We start from the raw sequence: 18,385 nt of genomic DNA on the forward strand, positions 1-18,385 counted from the left end.
TCGACAGACAGAGACAGAACGAGTATCAGGCAAGGTTGGCAACAAGGTCAGATGGGCAGAGGTACAAAATCAGGAGACAGATACAGAACGGTAATCAGGCTAGGTTTGGCAACAGGGTCAGATAGGCAAAGATACAGAATCACTGAGAGTAAGATTGCTCAAAACTAGCCAGAGTCATACACAGATAATCAATCAATAATAACAGTAGTAATAATAATTCCTAGTCTTGTGTGAAATCCCTGGTTTCCTCCCAGATCAAAGCACACCAGAACTATATAAGGTCTTAGCGCTAACACGAAGTATTCACGACAGCAGACAACTAGCAAGTGAAGCCGAGAGGCTTAAGAAGCGGAGGAGACCCCCAAGGCACGCCCACCAGCCTCGGCCAATCAGGAGCGGCGAGCGTGCCCTCTGACGTCAGCCGACCAGCCGGTCAGTTGGCGCGCCTCCTCCTGGCTTAAATATCCTGATGGTGAGCGCGCACACGTGCTAATGTACCCCTGAGCCTAGCAGAGACATGCGTCCTCGGCGTATTAGACGCCTGGGAAAAATTAGCAGGCAGGGACCCAGCAATGACCGCAGTGGACCCACCGTCCAGACGCCCGAGGCGCAGGGAGACTGGCATGGCAGAGAACCAGAAGCAGCTGCTGTGGTACTGCTATCCACCGCAGCTGACATGTCACTATTCATTACAGGAGCGCTCAACACTGATGGGGTAGTCCTCACCCACCAAGGAATATGTGAAATATCTCTGGAATAGGTGCACCTGCGTTTCTTTAGTACAGAGGACCCAAGCGGTGGTGTCAGTGGCGGCAGAGGAACTTGATGGCATCAGGTACTGAGCAGGTGGCAACAAGAAAATGGAATGGAAAGACAAGATGAAAAACTGATGTCAAATGTAACTGATCCGTTGAAATGAAAAAACTATCAGTTTTTACAGGATCCGTGTGTGGCAAAAGATCGCAGTGCAGAAGTGGTGTGACGCAACCAGGTAAGACTGATCACAATGCATTCAACTTATGACACATGGCCTTTTAGTTAGCCAAAACAATTGACAAAGTCATCAGGCAGGATGTAAGTTCACCCTCCCAAATACATGATGTGGGTGCGATGGGCAGAGACCCATGGGGCCCAGCAGATTTCAGCTCTGGAAATAGTAATACTCTAAATTACATCATATAGTCAACAAATAAGTCCACAGCACACCATGGCATAGTACTTCAGGAACTTTATTGACACAATCGACAAACAGAATAGGCAGCTGACGCGTTTCAGATTTGCAGGTCATAGCTTTGACTAAGGACCTGCGAGTCTGAAACGTGTCAGCTGCCTACTCTATTTGTCGATTGTGCCAATAAAGTTCCTGAAGTACTATGCCATGGTGTGCTGCGGACTTCTTTGTTGAATATCTGTGCCTTGCCCTGTGGAGGCTTCAACCAGCACCACTGGTAAGCCCTTCGGGTTGTAGGGGTCTATTATTTGCATTTTCTAAATGGCATCACTTGTGGTATACCTTTATATGCTGTATTATAAACTTCTCCTTTAGTTCCCAAAGCAGCTTTCGATACTACCAGGTATGCATAGAGCTACACTCATTAGTAATACGTATGAGAACAATACTAATTATCTTATCCAAATGGGAAAAAAATCACTATAACAGCAAGTAAGCAGTCGCACTGCTGTTTTGCCTGGTCTGTGAATTCCACAAAGAAGCAGCCCTTCCAGCCCCATCCTCCCCTTGGGGAAGCTGTATAACAAGAATAGATAAGTAAGCAGTGAGCACATGGAGTGATATAAACAAGACATGCCTTTTAGAAAAACTCACTCATTGAATCCGGAATAATTTGTGAGCGTTATCTCCATGCAATGTCAGTGTAATTGGTCTGCTTCCCAGAGTGTGTCTCCGGGCTATTTATTTCTTCATTTCTACATAAAACTATATGGAACTTTTCGATTCATTTTATTCCACGGCTTTCTTCAAGGACGTTTTATGAAATATATTCACATCATTCCACCAGAACAAACAGCATTAACGTGTTTGAAACCAAATCAGCATCACCTTGTCCTGATTTGTTTTTTTAGTGTCATGAACAGGAGCGAGGCAACAGAAAGCAGAGGCAGAACTATAAATAAGTTATAGGCTACCAGGAGATCTCTGTTTAGTATAGCACTACAGCTCCCAGCATCCCTTTCCCACTTCCTGACCTTTGATCATTTAGACGTAACCAAACAGGTAGGGCAGCTGTCAAAATGCATCATAGAGAAAAAGCGTATGACCACTTTCGAAAGTGGTAAACTTGCTAGTGTTATGCTAAAAATAAAACTATAAAGAAGAGCGCATCCCAGAGTACCTGCATGGCTGATATTCCCCAAGGCACAACACCAAAATCAAAGCTCAAAGAGATGCTGAGGGTGGTTTCTGGATTAGTAGAGTATAAATTATTTATTTTACAGTTCTCCAATGCATTTCATTTGTCTATAGCTGTAGTGACTCCCTGAAGGTTTTTCCTTCCGATATGTGTTGGTATTCTGTTCAGTTGTCGTCCCTTGCATATATAATGAATCTGTTTATTCCAGCTGATGCTCCACTCAAGTATCTCCACCTTGTTTGATCTCATCTTCAGTCTCCCTGGTGTCCATAGGCTTTCATTAAAGCAACAAGCAGATGGTAGTAACAGACAGTAAAAGCTGTGGTTTCACACACATGTTCAACTCAACATCACTTTAAGGTAAACTTCTGGCATTGCCTTACATTTTCAACGTAGAACTCATTTTTTCTTTATGTTCACAGCAACAGCTATCTTGGGATCCACTCTTGTATAATTCCCTGATTGTGTCAAGGTGTTGTGTAAAAAACAACTTAGAATGTGGGAAAGTGAAACTTTTATGACCCCCAATGTTCTAATTAGACCACACTACCAAATGTGTCAATAGGAGCAAGATTAATGGAATTGCTCCAAAAGTGAAATGTTCCATTGTGTGAACTATGTGACTAAAAAGTGGGAAAATATTGGAAGCTCTCAATCAGGCTGCAAATGAAATGAAACCAACAAAGGCGTGCACCGCCCCCCAGGGACTTAAATTACACCCCTTGAATACAAATCAGATGCAAAACTATGCACTAGGCCCTAATCTAAATAAACTGAATGCAAACTGATACACATGGATGCAGCTAGCCATAAGTAGAGTTTCATTTTTGTCCAACAGGAGATATTGGCAGTGCGTCCAAATACAGTGGGTGGCATTGCAGGAAGTGACGCGAGCAGAGGAATGTAACACTAGAGAGGAAGAAGGAAGGTGAGTCATTGCCTCCACAGCCCACTAGCTTGATTACTTAAATGATGGGCAAATAGCTGGAAGGGGAGTGCGATCGGGGGAGCCCCTGGTGAGGAGGGGGGGTCCACCCCTCTCAGCACCGCTGTGTCCGCTGCTCCCACTTCCTGACTGCTACCCTCTCCAGCTCAGGGCCCCCCCCCACCCACGACCAGGCTGGTGCCCCCCCCACACTTCCACCGCCTCAGGAACCTGCCTCACCCCACCTCATGGGTGGCCTGGGGCTGCCTCAGGGTCTGAGGCTGAATGATAATCTCTGTCAAAGGGAACAGGATTTGGAAGGTGACGTCACAACCACATACTATAGACTCCCAAAATAATCATTACAATGTTGGTATTCATATATAGGATCTTCTCAAAAAATTAGCATGTTGTGATAAAGTTCATTATTTTCTGTAATGTACTGATAAACATTAGACTTTCATATATTTTATATTCATTACACACAACTGAAGTAGTTCCAGTGGCGTACCTAGGGCATTTGACACCCGGTGCTGGGTATTTAAAGACTCCCCCCCACCCAAAAAATAGGAGAGAGTGCAGCATACTAAGGGCGCCAAGGTGGGTAATGCCAACCCCCCCCCCCCACACACCTGGGTCCCCTCCTTCCATGCTGTCCCCCCTCCAGATATGCGGCAGGCCCAGTGGGCAGGGAATACTTCACCTGACTCCTGCGTTCCAAGCGCTGCGTCACAGTCACTTGCCACAGGTCTCCGCCTTCAATGCCGCTCACTGTGCTTCCTGATTAGCTGAAGCACAGTGAGCGACATTGAAGGCGGAGACCTGTGGCACATGATGGTGACCCAGCGCTTGGAACGCAGGAGTCAGGTGAAGTATATCCTGCATACCTGCAGCGGGGAGGAAGGGACCCAGGTGAGGGGGGGTCTGGTTCCCCCTTCTCTGGCCCTCCTTCTTGCGCTGCTTCCCATCCGACTCCCTTCAGCTCCCATTCAGAGCTGCCTAATAATAAAAGTGTTATACATACCTGGGGCTTCCTCCAGCCTCGTTCGCACGGAACGCTCCTATGCCGCAATCCTCCGCTGCCCGCAGCTCCAGTACCTGGTCCCATAACTTCCTCCAGTCACGGTCAGTCTGTGCAAGAGAAGTGCGCTCTCTATGTATCTCTCTGGCAGCCGCTGGAGAGATACATAGAGCACACTTCTCTTGTATCAGACTGGCTGCGACTGCAGGAAGTTATGGGACCAGGTACTGGAGCTGCAGGCAGCGGAGGATTGCGGCATAGGAGCGATCGGTGGGCATGGGGCTGGAGGAAGCTCAAGGTATGTTTAACACTTTTATTATCAGGCAGCTTTGGTACACTTTAATTGTCCTCAGGCCAGCTCACAATCTATAGAACCCAGCTTCTATAGTCAATATAGGAGAAAGCTGCCTGCCTGATCATCAGAGCAGCTCACAACAAGCCATTATAAAGCAAAACAATACAAATTTACCTTTCAGAGCAGGATTCTATGTGATTTTATAGGTCAGCTCAGCTTTCAGCTGTGAATCACTCCTTCTCAATGTAAATAACCCCCATGCCCTGCCTATAGAAAGGCTTCCCTGCTCCCATCCCTCCTGGGACCCCATCCAACGCTGCCTAGCACAGTCCAGAGCAATGAGGATTCCTCCAGCTGATCACACTGATCAGCTTCCTCGTGGCTTCCAGGAGTGCTGTATGTATGCTGACAGGCTGTGTGAGCAGCAGGGAAAAGAAGGGGATTGCAGAACTGAGGACAGTGATGCAGGTCAGTTGGAGCACTTAATTACCTTCTCTCCATGCTGGCTGAGACTCGAACTTCGGGGCTGTGGGGGCTTTGTGACACCCCCCTCCCTGTCAATCACCCGGGGCGCCCCGCCCCCTTGCGCCCAATGGAAGGAACGCCACTGAGTAGTTCAAGCCTTTTATTGTTATAATATTGATGATTTTGGCATACAGCTCATGAAAACCCCAAATTCCTATCTCAAAAAATTAGCATATTTCATCCGACTCTGTATGAGCTTAAGGCATTGAAGCATCCTGGGCCTCCATAACACCTGAGCAGTGCACAGGCTGATTGCCTCCATACCACGCCGCAGTGAAGCAGTCATTTCTGCAAAAGGATTCCCGACCAAGTATTGAGTGCATAACTGAACATAATTATTTGAAGGTTTACTTTTTTTGTTTTAAAAACACTTTTCTTTTATTGGTCGGATGAAATATGCTAATTTTTTGAGATAGGAATTTGGGGTTTTCATGAGCTGTATGCCAAAATCATCCAATATTAAAACAATAAAAGACTTGAACTACTTTAGTTGTGTGTAATGAATGTAAAATATATGAAAGTCTAATGTTTATATGTACATTACAGAAAATAATGAACTTTATCACAATATGCTAATTTTTTTTTTTTAGAAGATCCTGTATATTAGTATGTGTAATATGTCTTAACATAAGGTCCTGAGTAATACTACAGTATACTTGCAGTATTGATTTCAGCTCTATTTTTAGACACTTGCATGCCACCTCCAGTATGGAGAGTAAAAAAATGAGTGGCCCCAAATATTAGCCAGCAATCATATATGGCCACAGTTTGTATCAGCGTGATCCACTCAGTGGATACCAAGTACAACAAAGCTGAAGACATTCTGTGGGTAAACTAGAATTACAGAACACAGTCTGGAAAAGGTTCAGACACAAGAGGCTCTGAAAAGCAAAAGACGCATTGATGAGCATTGAAAAGCTGGAACTTTGTCATCCTATATTTACCACTTATGGCAACACTCAATGTTGTCATTGCTACTCCCTCCCTATCACCCTCCGGCGTTTCTTATCCTGTGCCTCGCCAGTAACATGCCGGCGAGTCACATGTGAAAGACATGCAGACATCAAACCCACAAGCGTGAGAGAGATACACAGCTGACGGAGACAGAGAGAGCGGAAGTGGAAGCTTCGGCACTGGAGGTGATTGGGGAGGTGAGTAAAAGGTGGCTGGTGCGGCAGTAAGAGAAGCATCTGACTACCTACAGGGAGGGGGGAGTAGAAGTCTTTGGCTATGGCTATCTACAGGGATTGGGAGAAGTCTTTGGCTATGGATATCTACAGGAGGGAGGGTGGAGAAGCCTTTGACAAACTACAGGGAGGGAGAAGGGGGAAAGGTGGAGAAGCATTTGGCTAACTACAGGGAGGGAGGGAGAGGGGAGAATCTTTTGGCTATCTACAGGAAGGGAGGGGGAGAAGCATCTGACTACCTACTGGGAGGGGGAGAAGCACCTGGACACCTACAGGGAGGAGGGAGAAGCATCTGGATACCTACAGGGAGGAGGGAGAAGCATCTGGATACCTACAGGGAGGGGGAGAAGCATCTGGATACCTACAGGGAGGGGGAGAAGCATCTGGATACCTACAGGGAGGGGGAGAAGCATCTGGATACCTACAGGGAGGAGGGAGAAGCATCTGGATACTTACAGGGAGGAGGGAGAAGCATCTGGATACCTATAGGGAGTGAGGGGGAAGAAGCATCTCACTACCTATACCTACACTGCAGAAGGGTAGCATCTGGCTGCCTATACTGAAATGGGATGGGGGGGGGGGGTCATTTGATTTACCTACCTACACTATGGGGGGGGGGGGGGGTGAGATGCTATTAGGGGGGTGCCTGGTCACAGTTAGCCTTGGACGTTAAAAAGTACAAAACCGGCCCTGAGCTGAACACAATTAGAACTGATATGAGACAATTGGCATACAGCAAATTTCTTTTGTGTGCCTAGCAGTCTGTCTGGACCCCATGTAACAATAGGGGAGTACATTATACTGCTTATCTTTCCAGCTATGTAAAGCTGACTGCTGTATTGTTAACACAAGACACTTTTTGCTCATGTACCGGAACCGCTCATGCTGAATATTGCTGGTGACATATTTTCATTATTTCTTCTTCTACGGAACAGCTATCTCTGAGGTGAGAGACAAAAGCGATTCCCATCCATGTATTATGTATTCAAATTTGTATTTTGCTGCTAGGCACAGTATAATGTAAATGAACTAAAAGCGGGTGATAAAATTATGAGCCAGCAGTGTAAACAAGTTAAGTCCTTTTCAACATAACAAAGTGTGTCTGCGTCACTCCAGCAATTGCTAAATTGCAGCCTTTTATTTACAGATAAAGCTATCGTTTACCAGCCAAAAACAGCTGGTTCGGGCTTATTATAATGCAGATTTTACTTAAGCCAATCAGGAGGCAGATGGCTCATAAAAGGGTAATAAAACTGAGGGGAAATATAAATTCACTTGGTGAAGATATACAAAAACAACACAGGGAAATAGATTCTTCTTAAAGCGTGATATACAATTAATATGGCATATTTTGATGCTTAAAAGGAAATCTGCAACTACTCTTTTTCGCAAACAGCAATTTGCTTGATAATGCGCTCTTCTGAAAAATCTCGATGGAAAATGTATGGAAACGCGGGGAGATTACAAGAACCAGTAATCCAGGCTGCTTTGCTTTAATGGTACATTGTAAGTGTAAATAAAGTCTTCAGACCTAAACAGCTGAATGGATTAACACAATGTTGTTTGCAGAAAGGCGAATGTACACGGGCCTGATGTCGGCCATTGAGTGTCAGGAGCTCATCCCCTTGGGCGAAATCGCTGGGGCGTGGTGCACATACGTGTCAGCTGTGTAGTTAACAACGTGCTGTGTTACTATGCGGAGGGCTGGGGGGATGACGATGGAACAATGAGTGGCACATGCAAGACGTCACGCAGTGGGCAGGGGAGCGGCCCGAACAATGGGATTGGAGGGGGGATCTTCATTGCTGGGGTTGAGTACATCCGTCCAGTGGATCGCTCACAGGTTGGGGGTCGGGGGTCATCGGGTGCTGTACACACGCCTGATTGTCGGCTGAAGCAGTCATTATTGGCCACCTCAGCCGACTTAAGTCAGGCATGCGTACGAGGCTTTAGCTTATCTCCTGCCTTCCTTTTTTCGCTATGCCCCAATCTACCCTGCTGTCTTCACCCTAAGCGGTGCATCGCTGTTCAGCTTAGGGCCGATTTTATGCATTTTATGTAGAGGCTGCAACCACACTGGGGCTCCTGGACCAGAGGGTCCCCACTATGGGCCATCCTTCATCCATCTTACATAGTTGCATAGTTATTGTGGTTGAAAAAAGACATACGTCCATTGAGTTCAACCAGAAAACAAAGTACAACACCAGCCTGCTCCCTCACATATTCCTGTGTGTTTTTTCCACAACCTAGCAAGCCTCTGGCAGACAACCTGGGTCCTTGGAAAGGCGACCCCCACATTCCAACTTTGGCCATCCACATAGGAGGGAGAAAGCCTGATCGATAGGTGACGGCGGGCCATACACCCCAAAAGTGCAGTGTGGTCTGCTAAGACCCCAACATCCGGTGAGTGACTGTATGAAGGGGGGCTTGTATTAAGCAATACATGTTAACATCAAGAAGCGCAGCTTAACTGCTTTTTATTGTAACTACTAGCTATAACCCAGAGTCGAGTTGCAGCACTTGGACTATACGATTGGTGCGCAGGGTCGCACACATTGTTTCTGTGAACTGATTTTAATTAATCATTGGTGAAATAGAGGCGAGCGCAGTGTTTATGCTTATATTTTTCAAATATATATATATCAAAAAATTTTCGCCATATAAGATGCACTTTTTCTCCCCAAAAAATGGGGAGAAAAAGTCCCTGCGTCTTATACGGCAAAGGCAGGGAGTCCCGACTTCCGAACGCCAGCCGATACAAACCGCCGACCCGCCGCCAAAGGGGATTCCCTGCCTGTGATCCCCACTGTGTATCTATCCTGCCCCCCGCTTATGTCTCCAGGCCTCCCGCTTATGTCTCCGGGTCCCCCGTGCAGTCAGCGGCAGCAGCTTACCTTCTCCATCTTGCCCACGGTGACTGAAGACATCCGTTCCTCAGTGTGCGGCTTCCTCTAGTGCCAGCTTCTAATGACGCGTCATCAATGACAACAGCAGTCAGCATCATTTTTGAGTTATCAACCATTAAAGTATGATGTTGGCTCCCATATCATGTCCTGGGCATGCCCACTTTGTGCCACTTTCTTCTGTGGTGGTGCCATGCCCATTTTTGCCGCAACACTCTCAAGTCATGGGCTGCTTGGGGCCACCAAAATCTTAGCTGCACTCCTGCTTATGAGGGCTATTATGCAAGGTACTGTACCACTAGCAGCAGTGTGCACACCTGTGTGCAACAGCTAAAGTCAGTGCACTGGACAGTCAGTAGGCACACAGAACTGCAATATAACAATTGCAAGACAACCAATGTACCTGGCTCTTGGGTGTTCCGGATGCTGTACTAGCAGCAAGAAACTCCACTGGGGACGCATAACAGAGGCCTAACTACCGTTCTCCCTATAAGCAGCACATCTCTCTCCCTACTCTCCTTCACACAGTACACAGACAGAGTGTAAAGGCGTTTTTATAGGGGGGGTGTGGTCAAGGAGGGAGGGATACCTGATTGGCTGCCATGTGTCTGCTGACTCTTGGGTGAGGGGTCAAAGTTTGGCTCCATGATGATATATGGGGGGCGGGTCGAACACGCCTTGTGTTTGCCCGCGATTGCGAACATGCATTCTTTGCTGGGAATTGTCCACCGGCGAACAGTTTGTCCCATCTCTACCAAGGAGAGGGAGGGAGGAGTTGGGGCTCCCCCTCCCCTTGGCTGAGTCCAATTGAGCCACTGCTCCCCCCCCCTCCTTCATTGCGCCTCTTCCCTAACTGCGCCTTGGGTGGTCACCCACCCTGCCCTCCCCTAGAAGTAGGGTGCGTCTTGTGGTCTGAAAAATACACTATGTGACTCCTTCCCCCCCCCCCTGTAGTTACAGGTATCCTTTAAATTGTCTCTGCATTCATCCTCGCCAGTGCATGTGCCCAGCAGCCAGTCCCCCTGCCCTGTCGCAGACTCCTATTTGTCTTTAAACGGCTTCCCAAATCTTTTGTTTCCCCACGTGTTTCATGTCAGCGGCTGATTACCATGCAGCATTCTCCTGATGATGAATATATTTTAGCATCACAGTTGGCTGTGTAGACAGTAATGAGAAGCTCTCTGCATTTTAACACTGCATAAAAATCTCCAGGAAAGAAAAAAAAAGAGAAGTCTCCAGCTTCTGTAATTCTCCGGAACGAGAACCGTAATGCAGTATAAAATACAGCATAAACCATCCAAGATTATTATTTTCATATGTCTTAAAGATAACGCACTGAGGATAAAAGGTCCATTTCCGCAATCTGTCCTTTGAACGTACGGTAAAATACGGCGCTATCACAACATTCCCGGCTTAGAACTCCGTAAATCTGTCGTTCCGCCACAACACTTTATGGTTATATAACTCCGGTATTTTACATAAAAATTTTAATACCCGAGGTAAATTATGTATTCTGCACCTGCATCCCCTAGGGAGATTTACATGCAATGTATAAATGATTTTGCTCTGCTTAAGCAATACCAATCATAAGTTATGTGTGGAAACATTAAAAAATCCCCTACTCATAACAATAGTTTACCATAAAAGCAATGTATTTTGCACAGCAGTGTAATTACAACATACATCAATAGTGCTATAACTAGATGCCCTGCTTTTTTGTGTGCTTCATACACTTTTAATGACCTGCTCTGCTTAGGATACAGCATTTAAATTAAAAAATTAAAAATTTAAAAGTGGATTGCATCTTTCCCTCTCCAGATAGGACGGTATTAATTCCCGGCGGGATCATTTGTAAGTAAATTCTGAGCCCGATACCAGCCAGATAATGTGCCTTTAGTTAATTGCGCTATTACAAATATTTTGAGCCCAGGTCTCATAATGTCACAGCGCGGGATTAAATATTTATGAAGTCCTTTATTTAAACACTTCCCCTATTTGTTTTACTGTGTCTGCCGCTACTTAACGTTTTACTCAGATGTCTAGCGGGGCAAAGCCTATGCATAGATAATGTGTTTGCCTTGTGTTGGAAAGAAAAACGCTTTGTGTGTTCTTTGCGGTCTGGAAACACAAGAGGGCATTTACTGCTGACTCGCCAAAAATAGGAGCGCCACCTCAAATAGCATTGTGTGCCTGTCTGTCTGTCTATCCATCTGTCTGTCCAGCTATCTACCGTGATTCCCCAAAAATAAGACAGTGTCCTCCAAAAGATGTGATAGGGCTTATTTTCAGGAGATGTCTTATATTTGTATGAACACACAAGTTCCTGAGCTTTGTGTCTTCCCCACTGTGCAGCCTCTTTCTCTCCTGGATCTACCAATTGGGTGTCTCTGTGTCTCCCTTGTATCTTTAGTGTCCTCCTGGTGACCCCCTCTGTCTTTGTATCCTCCTCTATCTCCTGTCCTCCTGTGTCCCGTGTTCTCTGCTGTCCCCATGTCCTCTTGGTATTCCCCCTGTCCTATGATGTCCCCTGCATCCTCGTCTTACCCCCAAGCTCCATGCCCCGCTGTCCTCCGATGTCTCCCCACATCCTATTCTTTCCCCCAGCTCCATGCCGCTGTGTTCCCGAGCTTTAACCTATGGGGATGATGAAGTACGGCAAATTGTGTTTCTACGGGAGTGGATGGTCTCACAGGCTGAGTAGCTGTGAGTGCAGTGATTGGCCAAATGATGGAGCCATGGTCCCACCCATGAGACCATCAGGGCCAGTAATAACACAAGTTACCATGCTTCTTTCCCTTACTGCTGCTAGGGCTTACTTTTGGAGTAGAGCTTATATTTCAAGCATGTTCGAAATTCCTGCTAGGGCCTACTTTCAGGAAATGTCTTAATTTCGGGGAAACACGGTATCTCTCTGTAGGGATGACAAGCAAGTGTGAATAAGACAACCAGTTTTATTTAAAGAACAGGCATCCAGCAATGCCAGATCACACATTCAACACATTTATGGATGTGTTATTATGGTTTAAACAAAGGAAGGATGTGACCTGAAAAAAAGAGTTGTTGACGCCTATGAAAATTGGAAAAGATTACAAGACCAACTCTAAAAAGTTTTGACTCTACCAGTCAACAGTCAGACAGTGTAAAACAAATGAAATTCAAGAATGTCGTTACCCTAAAAGTGGTTGATCATCAAAGATAACTCCCCCTACAAGTCTGAGAGGCTAAAAAAAGGAACCCGAGGTAAGTTCTAAGCCACTGTAGGCCATTACTCACACTGACAAATACAAGGAGAAATATACTGCCCCACCTCCCACCCCCTGCCCTCTCAAAATCTGACCTACTGTTTACTAAAAAAAACAAGCCAGAAGGGTACTGGAATTGTGTTTCATGGACAAATAAAGCCATAACAGACCTTTTGGGCTTAACTGAAAAGACTGGAGAAAGATAAACACTGCTTTCCAGCAAAATAAACGTATCTCATCTGTGAAACATAGTGGTGGGAGGCTTTTGGTTTGGGTCTGTTTTGATGCATTCAGATCAGCTTGCCATTGAGAACAATACCAGAAAATTCTAATGGAAAATGTCAGGACATCTATTTGTGAATACTCAAGAGACAGTGAGATCACGCAGAAAGACAACACTCATAAACCACACTTGTTCTAGCAAAGAATGGGTAACGGAGGAGTAAAGTGAATGTTCTGGATTGGCCAAATCAAAGTCCTGACTTTAATTTAAAGTTGTGGAAAAACCTTAAAGGAGAACTGTATTGAGAGGTATATGGAGGCTGCCATATTGATTTCCTTTTATGCAATACCAGTTGCCTGGCAGCCCTGCTGAGCTATTTGCCTGCAGTAGTGTGAATCACACCAGAAACAAGCATACGGCTAATCTTGTCAGATCTGTCAAAAATGTCAGAAACACCTGATCTGCTGCATGCTTGTTGAGGGTCTAGGGCTAAAAGTGTTAGGGGCAGAGAATCTTCAGGTTAGCCAGGGAATTGGTATAGTTCAAAAGGAAATCAATATGGCAGCCTCCATATACCTCTCACTACAGTTCTCCTTTCAGTGACCTGTTACGTGCTGGTGAGTCACATGAGGCGCGGCTGTAGTCAGAGAGGAAGCAAGTCTGGTGATCTCATCACTAATCTTCTGAGAGTGAGTGAGTGATGCAGCGCATACCTGGGAATCAGACCCAGGATGTTACAAGCCAGCAGGGAGGAGATGCTGTGTTGGAGGAAGCAGAGGGAGGTAAGTGTAGTGCCAGTGCCTGCAATGCTCAACCCGATGTGTCTCTTCTCTCCGGTCCGGCTTTGCACACACAAATTGGTAGGGGTGTCATCACAACATATTGCTTCAGGCGACAAAAAGTCTAGAACCGGCCCTACAAACATCCCTCAGTACCTTACAGCTTCCTTCTTCACTTATTGGTTTAATGGGGCCTCTGCTGTGCCCAATAGTCACATATTTGCTAGTGTTCCTAATATATGTATTCTTACCTATTACTTACCTTGCTAAATGGATTACATTCTCCAAGAGTTCACTTACATGTGAGAAATGTGGAACATGCAGAAATAAGAAAAAGAATCTTAACAGACAATTTATTTGCAGGAATTGTATTAAATATAATACAGTATATGTCATATACCTATTGCAATGACCCTGTGAATTGCAATATACTGGTCACACAGCTAGGGTTTTGAAACTCTAATAGGGGAGCACATAGATAATATTAGGAGAGCGCTGTCAACTCATACCATTTAAACATTATTTTTAAAACACACTTAGGGCTTGATTCACAAAGCGGTGCTAACTGTTAGCACGCCTGTGAAAACCCCCTTAGCATGTCTAAACGAGCTTTTTGCGCGCTAATTTGTGTTCAAACCGCATTGGGCGCAAAGTTATGCACAGAGCGCAAGGCGCTTTGCGCGAAGTGCCCATTAAAGCCTATGTGACTTAGCGCGCGCATATGACGTGGTACTTAGCGCGCGATCTGATTGAGAAAACCGGTGCTAACCTACTTAGCACCCTGGTTAGCGCGCCTAAAGACTTTAGACGTGCTAAGTAGGTTAGCACCGCATAGTGAATCAAGCCCCTAATGTTTTACCCTTTTATTGGTAGTGTAAGCATGTTATAGTACTATGGAGGGGTGATGATAAGATAGCTTTATGAGCTAAACTAAATGGATTTTTACACCAGCTACTTTATATTGTATATTTAAGTGTTAGTGTACAGTAGTGTTGGGCGAACACCTGGATGTTCGGGTTCGGGCCGAACAGGCCGAACATGGGCCAGATGTTCGGCATGTTCGGCCCGAACGCCGAGCTCAATGGGAGTCAATGGGACCCCCGAACATGCCCATTTTGGGGGCCCCATGGGGTCGCAGGCATAAGGGGGGAGCATGCCCCGGTCGCGGGGGGGGTCGGAAATTCCCCCCACCCCCTCCGCTAGCGCTCCCCCCTCTGCCCGCTTCCCCATACAAAAAGTTTGAAACAAGTTCAATAGTACCTGGGCTGGTGGCACTGGCTGGCAGTGGAGTGAGGAGGAGGAGGAGTCCGAGTAGCAGAGTGACGTTGAGGCCGGGCAGCGAGCGGTTCAGCGCTAGTACCCTTGTGGTACTTCCGCCCTTTCTCTGACCTCACGTCCTCTGCGTGATGACGCATACGAGGGTACGCGTGATGCGTACCCTCGTATGCAGAGGACGTGAGGTCAGAGAAAGGGCGGAAGTACCACAAGGGTACTAGCGCTGAACCGCCCGCTGCCCGGCCTCAACGTCACTCTGCTACTCGGACTCCTCCTCCTCCTCACTCCACTGCCAGCCAGTGCCACCAGCCCAGGTACTATTGAACTTGTTTCAAACTTTTTGTATGGGGAAGCGGGCAGAGAGGGGAGCGCTAGCGGAGGGGGTGGGGGGAATTTCCGACCCCCCCGCGATCGGGGCATGCTCCCCCCTTATGCCTGCGACCCCATGGGGGGCAGTATTCGGCCGAACAGGGCCCTGTTCGGCCGAACAGGGGCCCTGTTCGGCCATGCATTCAGTAGTTCGGCGAACCCCGAACAGTTTGGCCGAACACCACCAGGTGTTCGGCCGAACTCGAACATCACCCGAACAGGGTGATGTTCTGCAGAACCCGAACAGTGGCGAACACTGTTCGCCCAACACTAGTGTACAGTACTTATACTTTAGTGTGGTGTTTGAAGTGCTGATCAATAATGCAATATACTATCTGCATAAATGTTTTTCCATTCATTTGAAGATGCTAGCATGTGAGTCACAGGAAGAAATATCTCAGCAATAGGCCGATTTCCCTTGTATTCAATGTGTGCGTGGATATGCCAAACATACAATTTACAAGAACGAAGGGAACAAACATGATGGAAGCAGATTATCTAATGAGGCATTAGTACACACACTGCAGCTAGTTTACTATCTGAATAGGCACAGAAGAATGCAATAAACTGTACACGCTAGAGATGAAATGCCAATACATTCCAGTCCTGGTAATCCAGAACTTAAAGAGAAACTCCAACCAAGAATTGAACTTTATCCCAATCAGTAGCTGATGCCCCCTTTTACATGAGAAATATATTGCTTTTCACAAACAGACCATCAGGGGGCGCTGTATGACTGATTTTGTGCTGAAACCCCTCCCACAAGAAGCTCTGGGACCGCGGTACTTTTGGCAATTTGTTACAATGTAACAAGGTTCACAGACAGGAAATAGCTGTTTACAGCTGTCTCTAACAGCCAAACAGCTAGCAGCAGCTACATAACTTGCCCACAGTAAAAATGTCACCATGTAATAAATGTCAGAATGTAAATCAGGGATTTAAAAGATTTTACAATGGAAAAACACTGACTAAATCATTTATACATAATTATTGTAAAAATGAAGCACTTTTTTTATTACATTATTTTCACTGGAGTTCCTCTTTAACGGGACCCTGAGCACTCATTAAAAATGAAATTGTGACTTACCTGGAGCTTCCTCCAGCCCACCGTAACCTGGGGCTTCCTCCAGCCCACCGTAGGTCACAAGGTCCCCCAGCATCCTCCTGGCTCCTCTCCCGCTCCCGGCTGGCGGCTCTCCGTTATGGTACGACTTCGGCCTGAAGTTATCAGGCCTGCTTCCCGCTTTGCCAATCAGCATCATCACGCGCAAGATGCTCATGCCTGCTGGCGTGATGACGCGATTAGCCGGCCGGTGCGAGAGTCCTGCACATGCGCAGTTTTCTAATAGTGATGATGTGGATCAGCAAAGCGGGAAGCAGGCCTGACGACTTCAGGCCAAAGTCGTGCCATAACGGCGCTGCCAGCCAGGAATGGGAGAGGAGCCAGGAGGTTGCCGGGGGACCTTGCGGCCTACAGTGGGCTGAATGAAGCCCCGGGTAAGTCACTATTTCATTTGTAATGAGTGCTCAGGGTCCCTTTAACTAACCAGCAGTCTAAACCAACCAGCACACATCGCCAGCAGAACTCACAGTGGTGAAGGCCAACTTCTTAGGCTGTTTGTGGGCTCTGTTGTGCTCCCCCAAGGTTAATATACTTTCAATAACTGTAGTAACATTTAAAACGGAGTTCATGGCATTTATATATAGTGGGGTACAGTACTGTATTAGCTAGGCCTATTTTTAACATGGAGTCTCAAGTAACCAGAAGGCACACTTACCCAGCATCAGATGATCCCTGTTGGTGCCAGATTACAGAGAATATACTGTATTATACTATTATGGGGCTAAAACCAATAATGGAAGTGTACTACTTAAACTACTTAATTAACTAGGATCCCATTTTAAAGATTTGAGAACACCTGTACACTGAAGGTGTCCATTAATGGTACAATATCTTCCTCAGATGTGATCATTCGATCAGATTTTTACAATCTAATTGTACCAAAATGCAAGCAGTATATGGACAAAATCACAGTGAATGACAGCACTGTTATAGATTAAAAGACAGTATTACCTTAAATTGCAGCATTGTAAAACAACCACAAGATGTCACTGTGGGTAAACTATGATGATAATCTTTATGGGTTGTTATTTCCTGTATTCTCTGTGCTCGTCTCTATTCTAAGTAAGCTTCATTTCCTGTTGGTGGTGTATGATTTATCTCTGCATGTTTTTTCTTCAGTGAAGAGTTCTAACTTGTTATACTGGGGTGCCTTTCTGCGTGTACAGACCATTCTGCTCCATCAAGTACAAGACAAGACCATTCATGGAAAACACAGCTCAGAGCTCACCTACCACTGAAGAATTGGTCTGACTCTTTGCAGCTAATTACATTTTTACCGATATGTAATCCTTTTTATTGCATCTGTTGTATTCTCTGTAACTCTGAAATTGATAAGTGTGAATTGCTTCACTCAACATGGCATTAGTTCCAGATAGTTCACAGCAGATTTGCAGGAAAGCAAAGGCTGATGAATATTTCCACATTTACCAAGGAAACCAATCTACTCACTTTACATTTTAAATTGAAAGTCCACCCCTGAGATGTCATTTGATGCTTCGTATCCATATAGTAGCTGAGCTGACTTTGCTGCTTATCTAATATGAACTCATGAGCTGGTAGTTTCCAACACTCTTATATTCTACACATCTGCACTACAATTTACAGTTTAAGGCAAAATTGATTACAACAATAAACAATATTGTATCACCTGCATCCAAGAGGTGTTTGCAATTGGTTGTGTGGACTTCAACTCAAAGCATAAAAAATAATATACTCAGTTAGGAGTAACTTTAGCGAAAAAGGGAAAAATAAATTCTACTGTATACATTGCAAAGTGAGAAGTTAAAAAATAGAGGAGAGATCAAGAAATGATTGATATTCGCCATGTAATTTGTTCATGTTATTTGATCCACAATGAGCCAGTATGTCATCATCTTTACTACTGGCAGACATGAAAAAAAAAATAGACAGCATCAACTGCCATTATCTATAACCACACCCACTAACAATGCTATAAGCTAAAATGTTTTTTTTTAATAGATATACATAGGCACAGTGAAAGCAGGAGTGGACTGGCCGGGGGGACGGGGGGCAATTGCCCCCCGGGCCGCCCGAATCTTGAGTAATTAGAGCCAGCCACCGCTATACGCAGCGGCCGCAGACAGACCACAGTTGATAGGTCCGCAGTGGGGAGCGCAACCTCGCGCGA

General features: G+C 45.8%; 1 long non-coding RNA gene across 1 annotated transcript; it reads left to right on the forward strand.

Moving 5' to 3' along the window:
- The first annotated feature begins 3,241 nt into the window (after positions 1-3,241).
- Positions 3,242-17,508, forward strand: LOC137570917 (uncharacterized). The gene is made up of 3 exons (XR_011031234.1): positions 3,242-3,297; positions 8,573-8,725; positions 17,356-17,508. It is a non-coding gene; the product is annotated as an uncharacterized lncRNA (long non-coding RNA).
- The last annotated feature ends 877 nt before the right edge of the window (positions 17,509-18,385 follow it).

The sequence above is a fragment of the Hyperolius riggenbachi genome, chromosome 4 (assembly GCF_040937935.1).
Source record: "Hyperolius riggenbachi isolate aHypRig1 chromosome 4, aHypRig1.pri, whole genome shotgun sequence".
NCBI lineage: Eukaryota > Metazoa > Chordata > Amphibia > Anura > Hyperoliidae > Hyperolius > Hyperolius riggenbachi.